Raw genomic sequence first — 9,186 nt, forward strand, 5'->3', positions numbered from 1 at the left:
ATCAAGGGTGCCACCTCTTCTCTTTCCTTATTTGGTCATATCCTGCCATTGCCATGGCAACTGTAAACTGTCATGGCTCTGGTGGGTGTGTTATGTGGCATGGTAATGCATTACAATGAGCGTATAATGAGCTGCAGGGTGTATGTCAGGTGAAGTCAGACTGCCATGTTGCCTTCAACCGGTGTTAATTGGTTTCGACTAAGTGTCTCAGCCATCTCCTTCCTCTCGTTGTGGTTTCCTGTAAGCTAAAGAGAACGTGTCAGGCAGGGCTGACGGTTCTGAGCAGGGCTGCGGTTACTGGCCTATGGGGTCGGTGGGCCAGCTAACAAGAATACATCAGGATGTTGGGAAGATCATGGTACACAGGTTAACTTTGTTAACTCTGCCTGATTTAAGGTTTCATTCCACATATATATTAGATATTTCTCAAACATCTTAGTATCATTATCCTAGTTTTCTTTTAGGTTATGTTCAAACAGCCAGTAATCATGATAACATAATTTGACTTTATTTATATTTTTATTTATTACTTTATTTCCATTTTTAAAAGTTAACCCCTTTTTAAAAGTTTTGGACTTAGTTTTTAAGATCTTAGCTAATATGGTGTGTAAAATATGGTCATGCACTACTTAGAGGCTTCTGGCAGTTTGATTATTAAGTTAATGTTTTCAGTAGTATTTGCAGACCTTAAAGCTGCCCTACTCAGTTGGTCTGTTGGTACTCACACATATTATTAATGATAATGATGGTGGTTAACTTCAGAGTGACCATCTCCAAAGCTAGTGATGAGCCAGTGAGCCATACTGTTTCTAATGCTGCAACACGTACAACAGAATACTTCTAGCGTGCTTAATTTTCCAAAGATTTCAACCAATAGATTGAGACAAAACATTTTTAGTCATTTTTGCATTTAGTTCTCGTCTTTCGTTATTTTGAAAAGGCTTCTTAGCAAAATGTCCAAAAATAGAGCTAGAATGTCTTAAAGCAGAAACTTATCAGTCCTACAGATACAGATGTGGATTGAACTTAAACATCAAGTGGTAGTTGGACTTCAGGTGGTGACTTTCAAACTTCTGTGACTGCGACCCACGATAAGAAATACATTTTAACGTTGTGAACTCGTACACACGTACAGGCCTCTGTAGCAATGAAACCATGTGTTGTGAAAAAATACTGCTTGTGATGCACTCTGATATTTACTATTCTATTCTGTTTTTTCCAATACTAGTTTGGACCCACTAGATAGATTTTACCACCCAATAATGACTTGAAAGACATTAGATTCAGTGATTTAGGCCCCAAACCCTGAGTTTCTTTGCTCCTGGTTTTTCTATCGGTGGCTTCCTATTTTGACTATATCCCTCAATAGTGAAGTTTGTGATTATGTTTATTTAAAAAAGGCATTATCTAACTGAAACCGCAAAACACTTGTGAGTGTGTCTTAGATGACAAACATAGGCTTCACATTCATAAGCCTATCTAGTTGTCTTAATAGCCCTATCAGGTTTATATTAATTTTCTCCATTTTTATAGATGGGGAAATGAGAGGTTCAGTCACTAATTCCTTCTAGTTAATGTTCTTCAGCTAGTAACTGTTAGGGAGAAGATTTGAACCCAGATAATCCAATTCTACAGGCTGTGTCCTTAAACACTACACTATGCTGCTCCTTAATTTAGTGGACTCCTGAAGCAGGGAGGGGAGAAAACTGTAAAGTCTACTGGTAGGCTACACAGTTTCTTCATCTCAGCATTATTAGCATTTTGGGCCAGATAATTCTTTGTCGTAAGCTGTCCTCTGCATTTCAACAACATCCCTCGTCTTTACACACTAAATACCAGTGGCACCCCCAGTTATGACAACCAAAAATGTCTCTGGACATTTTGTAATGTTCCCAGAAAGACAAAATCACCCCCCTTCCCAGAACCACAGGCTAAAGTATGGTACATCTATATAAAGAAATACTATGCAGACACTAACATTATATTCTAGGAAAATATTTAATGACAAAGGAAAATATTCTAAATTATAGTACCAAACTGTACTATTTTTAAGATACATTATTTTTTTCACATTTTAACATCTCTGAAATCTGGATGCATTTAACAGTGGATAGAGTCCTATAGCACTACCAATAGCCATTCATTGCCTGTGCATGCAAGACTTGAAAAACACCAGCTTGGAAAAATATCCTAAAAAAATGGTGGAGCATTCTTTTAAACCCAAGGTACCAAAAGTTTGAGAGAGATGAGGAATCAGACATGTTGGGCAACATAACCAAAGATAATCCAAAGCATGCTATCTCTAAAGAATCGTAAAGCTAACTTAGGAGACTGGCCCCAGGACTTCTGTTCTGTTATGGATTCTCAGGAAATACTGCTCGTGCTTTCAGTGGTGAAAGGATAAATTGTTTGGAAAAACCCAGACAACTTCTGAGTCAAAACATAATTAGAGGAGTTGGATTTTGAAAGATGAAATTTTAGAAATAGCTTTACCAATGTATTTTTCTTATATATTTTTATGTATGCACAAAAGCAATGATAAAAATGTGTCTAAGAGGGGCTGGCCCCGAGGCGTAGCAGTTAAGTGCGCGCGCTCTGCTGCTGGCGGCCTGGGTCCGGATCCCGGGCGCACACCGATGCACAGCTTAGTCAGGCCATGCTGTGGCGGCGTCCCATGTAAAGTGGAGGAAGATGGGCACGGATGTTAGCTCAGGGCCAGTCTTCCTCAGCCAGAAAAAAACAAAAAAGGAGGATTGGCATGGATGTTAGCTCAGGGCTGATCTTCCTCACACACACCGAAATTGTCTAATGAAGTCTAACAAAGCTTTTTAAATAAGTATAAAGTAAAAATTATAGGTGGTTTTTCCTTTATGTACATTTTTCTGCACTTGCCAAACTGCATGTCTTTTAAAATGTATCATTAGTTTTTTGCAACTGAAAATGGTTTCTGTATTGCTTCACATAAAATCCAACATTTTTTTCCAATTTGCTAAAGTCCATTTATTTTAACAACATCATTTGTTTTTTGTTGTTACTTTCTCAGCCTGGTGTCCAGTCCTGCCTCAGCCTTCTGTGTTACATTTCCCTAGTAGTCAATTCTTTCTGCTCTCCATCAAACTGTCTGCACTATTCTTAAATCCCTACTCTCCACCCCTTTCCAGTTCTCTCATTCTTGGTAAATAATCTCACTTCCTACATCACTGAGGAAACAGAAGCTATGAGAAAGAACTTCTTCACCCTTCTGCCATAAATTCTGCAAACCTATCTGCACTTATTTCTAGTCTCACTTTCAGTCACTATCCTGTCCCTGCTGTTGATGGTAGTTGTGGCCTTTTGACTCTGTGCCATAATCTCATTGTCATTTTGTGGGACCACTTGGTATGTGCAAAATTTAGTTCATATGTGAAATATTTTACAGAACTTAAATAATATCTTTAAAATTGGAATTTATCCTTAATTGCTTATTGGTTAATTTAAAATTGAAAATAAATTAAGAAATAAAACATTACATCAGCAGTATGATTTAGGAGTTACCTAAGATATCTTGATATTTCAGTCTTATTAAAATTCACTTATTACCTGCTAGACAATTATTTACATAAAATGTATTGATCTGTTAACAAGATTAAAGATAGATATAAAAGGCAGATAAAACTGTTGAAAATTTTTTTTCCTTTTTGTTTCTGTAATATTTTTTAACTTAATTTTTGACTACCTTGATTATATGAAATTTCAACAAAAATCTTCACTGTCTCTTTTTCTTTTCTGGCCATTATTGTTACTGTTTCTCTATTGTTACTAAAACTGATTTTGTTGTATAGAAGAACAGAGTGTTAAAAAGTTATCCACTCTGAGTGTCAAATACACTAGATATATACCAATGACAGGGCCTGGGACTCTTCACTTTTTAAACAAGCTTTAGGGGGAATTCTAATGCAGAAAATGGCCTTGAGAAACAAAGGACTAAATCTCTAAACATCAGTCTGCAAGGAGACAGGGGACGTGCTCTTAGATCTGTCTCCCCGATTCAGGATTTGTGGTGAAATTTAAGAGGTTAGGGAGAACAGGTTGGCATACAGAAATGCTGGTGGGACAGGTTTTGATTGTTGAGCTTTAAGCATTTATGGTAAGGTTCTAAACATTTATGGTAAGGTTTTAAACATTTATGGTATGATGGGGAAGGAAATTTAACACCAGATCTTCCTGGATGACGGACCCCTCGCTTCGGATAAGAGTCCAACTTTTAAGTTTCAGTCATGTCCTGGTCCTTTGGTTCCATGGGGAGGAGAATTTTTGTTTCCTTGGTGATTTCAGATCAACATTTCTTCTCTTTTGCATACTGTGGCTACATGACTTTGCAAATTTTCTGAAAGACAATTCTTAATCGCTTTGTTGATAAAAGGTGGGATCTGTTCAAACTGTGGTTACAATTGTACTCCTGGAGAAATAAAAACATATGTCTTCACAAAAACTTTTACACAAATGTTTATATTGCATTATTCATAACAGCTAAAAAGTGGAAACAGTTCTAATGTCCATAAACTGATCATTGGATAACCAAAATATGGCATATCCATACAATAGAATATTATATGTGATACAAGAATTTCAATTCCTCACATAGTACACAGAATTACTATATGATCCAGCAATTCCACTCTTAGGTATATATCCAAGAGAATTAAAAACCTGTGTCCACACAAAAATGTGGTCACAAATATTCGTAGCAGCATTCTTAGGAGCCAAAAAAATGGAAGCAAACATCAGCTGATAAATGGATAAACTGAATGTGGCCTGTACATACAATGAAATATTATCTAGCAATAAAAAGGAAAGAAGTACTGATAAATGCTACAACATGGATGAACCATAGAAACATACTAAGTGGAAGAAGCTAGTCAGAAAAAGCCACATACTCTGATTCCGCCTGTGTGAAATATCCAGAATGGGCAAGTTCCTAGACAGAGAGTAGATTAGTGGTTGTCAGGGGCCGGGGAAAGGGAAGAATGGGAAATGACTGCTAATGGGCTTGAAGTTTCTTTTGGGAATGATGAAAATGTCCTGAAATTAGATAGTGGTGTTGATTACACAACCTTATGAATATACTAAAAACTACTGAATTGTACACTTTGAAATGGTGAATTTTTGGTATGTGAATTATATTTAAATAAAACTGTTACTTAACATTTTTAAATTGTATTTTAAAAAATTGAATAAGATAAGTAGTAAACAGAAAATAGCCACATAAATCACCTGTTGCTAAGCTCTGGTTCATTTAACCATCACTAGAGAGATTTAAAAATACTTTAAAAGTAGAAATCTGATTTAACCCTCACTTGAAGTGGCAGTCCGTTGGAAGGAGAAATATAATGGAAATTGAATGATTAGACCTGGGTGCAGGCAATAAGGTAGTGAGTGCATCGTCTATGTTATTGTTTAACAATCATAAATATAACTATAATCAGTCTGCTTTTATTATCATAATGTGCCATCAATTGTAAACAATGCCAATGAAAAGATACTCTTCCTGAAAAAAATCTTTTGTTAGTCCAAGTCAGGGTTTCTCAGTCTGTTGTCATTTTGAGCCAGATAATTCTCTGTTGTGGGAAGCTGGTCTGTGCATCTTAGGATGTTTAGCTCCATCCCTGGCCTCTACCCACTTGATTTCGGTAGCATTCTCTTCCCCCCAGTTGTAACAACCAAAAATGTCTCCAGACATTGCCAAATGTCCCAAGAGGCAAAATCACCACAGCAGAGAACCACTGATGTAAATTCTAAATAAATGCTGTGGTTTCTATTCAATTTTAATAACATATGTATAAGCCTCAGAGTAAAAATGAGTAGATTTTTATTACTTATCTTTTAATCAACATTATATTCTATGGGGAAATTAATTTGTATCTCCAATTACTGTGGTAATATATAAATCCTACCTGTAAAGAGTAGACTCAAAATATACAATGATAGCACCATGATTGTGAAGATGCCTAAACAGAAGTTGAATCGTCTCAGTTCTTGGGGCTGGCCCAGTGGCGTGATGGTTAAGTTTGTGTGCTCTGCTCTGGTGGCCCATGGTTCTAAAGTTCAGATCTTGGGTGTGGACCTGCACATCACTCATCAAGCCATACTGTGTCTGCCTCCTATATACAAAATAGAGGAAGAGGGACAATCTTCCTCACACACATACATACATACATACATAATAAAAAAAGAATAGTTTCAGTTCTATTATTCCATGTGCAGATCATTCTCTGAACCTTACATGGTTCTTTCTTTGGAAGCATTTCTTCATATTTTTCCCCTTTTAAAAAAAAAAATCATACAATGAAAAAGTGTTAATCTATTTTTTCCTTCTTTGAAATACAATGATTTTATTTAAACTTTTGTTTAAAAAATTTTAATAGCATAATTACATATTTGAAGACCAATAAAATATTTTTCAATCTCTACATTTCTATCTGGCCTATATTATTTTTCATATCATGATTATTAATAAAAATAATTTTCTCATTTAGAGGAAGGTATTAAGAAGGATCTATATCAGGTGTCAGATGTGCTAGGTACACCACTGATTTCAGAGACAGAGGAGGAGCTAACAAACTTGATTTAGGATGTGTGAGGTATAATGGTAGGTGCTTTATATACCTTATTTAATCTAACACAACAAACTGCCATTTTTACATATGAGGAAACTAAAGCTTAGGCTTAATTAACTGGGTGTTTTTCCTCAAATTCTATTTAAAATTCTAAATAGCATGAATAATTTGTACTGGCAGATTTTTTACTATCTTGGTCTTGAGCTGGTTATTGCTCTCTCAAAACCAAACAATATAATGACATACTATTTGTATAATATAATTAATAACTTTTAAACTTGTGCACTTTTGTTCTTAATTTAATAAGAATTCCTTTTCAGGACAATAGTATACTTCATGGCAAGACTACTGCCTCAAATTATGGAACAATTAGTATATACATATATTTTAAGAGGAATCTTTTTAGACAAAAGTACTTGCGTCTCTAGTAGATGCCTAGTCTTGTTCTGTGCATTCAATTAATTGTTCTGTGCATTGTTAAATGAATAATGTATTAAGTTTGTAGCTTGCCTGGTCAATATGAAGTCTGCTCAAAGAAAAATTGTCCAGAAATGGCTCTATCAGCAAAACCTTGGTGCACAATTTTAACTTGAAAGACAGGTAAATAATAAGAGGAAGTAGAATCATTAAGATAAAGTCCTAGTCTAAAACATAGGACAGGAGAAAAACAAGACTGGCATCTTTTAAAATATTTATAAAACGTTCTCTCATATCTATAACTGTAAAACTTTTGGAGTGAATTCTATTGCTGTGGTAGAAAGCTAAATACCAGAAGGAAGTATGTGTGGCATTTTTCCTTGGGATCAGAACTTTCTAAGCATGGCCTCAGCAAAATTAACCATATTAAGTGCTTCTTTGCTCCAGCCACAAAACACATCAATCATACTCAAATATTACATAATGCAATATGCCAAAACTTGCCATCAGTGGATAGTCATTGTGATAAAGTTCTCACCTGGAAGCTGCTCCTTTGTCATGATATGAAAACCAACTGAGGAATCAGAATATATAAACTTGAACTTGAGCTTTGAATAATTGGTCTGTCGTTGTAACAACAAAGCAACCTAGCCAGATTTATTCATAGTAAATACAGACAGGGTGTGGTGACTGTCGCCGGCTGGGTGTATCTGCAATTCAAAAGATGACTAATGAGGTACTGCTTACATTTAAAAGTAGAAAAGTTATCTCTGATGTACACTGCTTCTTTAACTGATGATTGAGGCTATTTTCTTTTTTTTGTGAGGAAGATCAGCCCTGTGCTAACATCCATGCTAATCCTCCTCTTTTTGCTGAGGAAGACTGGCCCTGAGCTAACATCCGTGCCCATCTTCCTCCGCTTTATGTGGGACCCCGCCTCTGCATGGCCTGATATGCGGTGTGTCGGTGCGCACCCAGGATCCGAACCCGGGCCCCCAGCAGCGGAGCGCGCACATTTAACCAGTACGCCGTGGGGCCGCCAATGATTGAGGCTATTAATGCAAATTATGAAAACTGAAGAAGTACACAGTTTAAAAGCAGTAAAAGGCTATTCTTCGTCAACCCTTCCCATTTACCTCTAAGGTCTTCAAAGACAGTGGTTGGATTTCCCTGGATTCAACAAGTTTGTCTAGTCTTCCTTTAGACACTGCAGTTCATAGTGGGAAATATCAACTGCATTCCCTCAGAGTCCATACCAGATGTCTAGCATGCTTTGCAATGTTTCTTATTACTCACTGATTCATAGTTCATTCATTCACTCAGCAAACATTTATCATGGACCAGGCACTCTGACAAGGATAAAGTGACATGGGAAAAGAGTAATTGTCTATGAGTGGGTATGGGGATAAGTAAATTGCAGCCCAGATCTTGCTCGACTTACGATGGGGTTACATCTCGATAAACCGATCATAAGTCGAAAATGCATTTAATATATCTAACCTACTAAACATCATAGCTTAGCCTAGCCTCCCTTAAACATGCTCAGAACACATTAGCCTACAGTTGGGCAGAATCATCTAACACAATGCCTATTTCATAGTAAAGTGTTGGATCTCTCATGTAATTTATTGAATACTGTACTAAAGTGAAAACAGAATGGTCTGTGGGTACAGCATGGTTGTAGGTGTATCAGTTGTCTACCCTTGTGATCATGTGGCTAACGGAGCTGTGGCTCGCTGCCGCTGCCCAGCACCACGAGAGAAAATCGTACCACATATGGCTAGCTTAGGAAAAGACTGAAATTCAAAATTCGAAGTGCAGTTTCTACTGAATGCATACCACTTTCACAACATCATAAAGTCAAAAAATCATAAGTCCAAATATCGTAAATAGGGGACATCTGTGTATTCAATTCATACAATTGAATGCTACCCAGTAGTTAAAAATGCATGAACTAGAGCCACATGTATCAATATGATATCTCAAAAACATAGTATTTAAGTAAAAAATAGAAATGTTTGATAATATGCAATATTGGAAAGAGTGTGAGAAAATGGGCACTTATTTATTTCAGGGAGTGTAAATATATTACAACTTCAAGAAAGGACAATTTGGCAATCCGTTATGATTAATATTACCAAAAAAGTGTCAATTCTAATTTATTCTATAGATA

General features: G+C 36.3%; 1 long non-coding RNA gene across 1 annotated transcript; it reads right to left on the reverse strand.

The window, feature by feature from the left end:
* Positions 1-3,648: 3,648 nt before the first annotated feature.
* LOC131396472 (uncharacterized) lies at positions 3,649-7,727 on the reverse strand. Its single transcript, XR_009216570.1, has 3 exons — positions 7,552-7,727; positions 6,200-6,301; positions 3,649-4,438 (listed from the first exon to the last, which is right to left on the reverse strand). It is a non-coding gene; the product is annotated as an uncharacterized LOC131396472 (long non-coding RNA).
* Positions 7,728-9,186: the final 1,459 nt, after the last annotated feature.

This window comes from Diceros bicornis, chromosome 33 (genome assembly GCF_020826845.1).
Source record: "Diceros bicornis minor isolate mBicDic1 chromosome 33, mDicBic1.mat.cur, whole genome shotgun sequence".
In the NCBI taxonomy this organism is placed as follows: domain Eukaryota; kingdom Metazoa; phylum Chordata; class Mammalia; order Perissodactyla; family Rhinocerotidae; genus Diceros; species Diceros bicornis.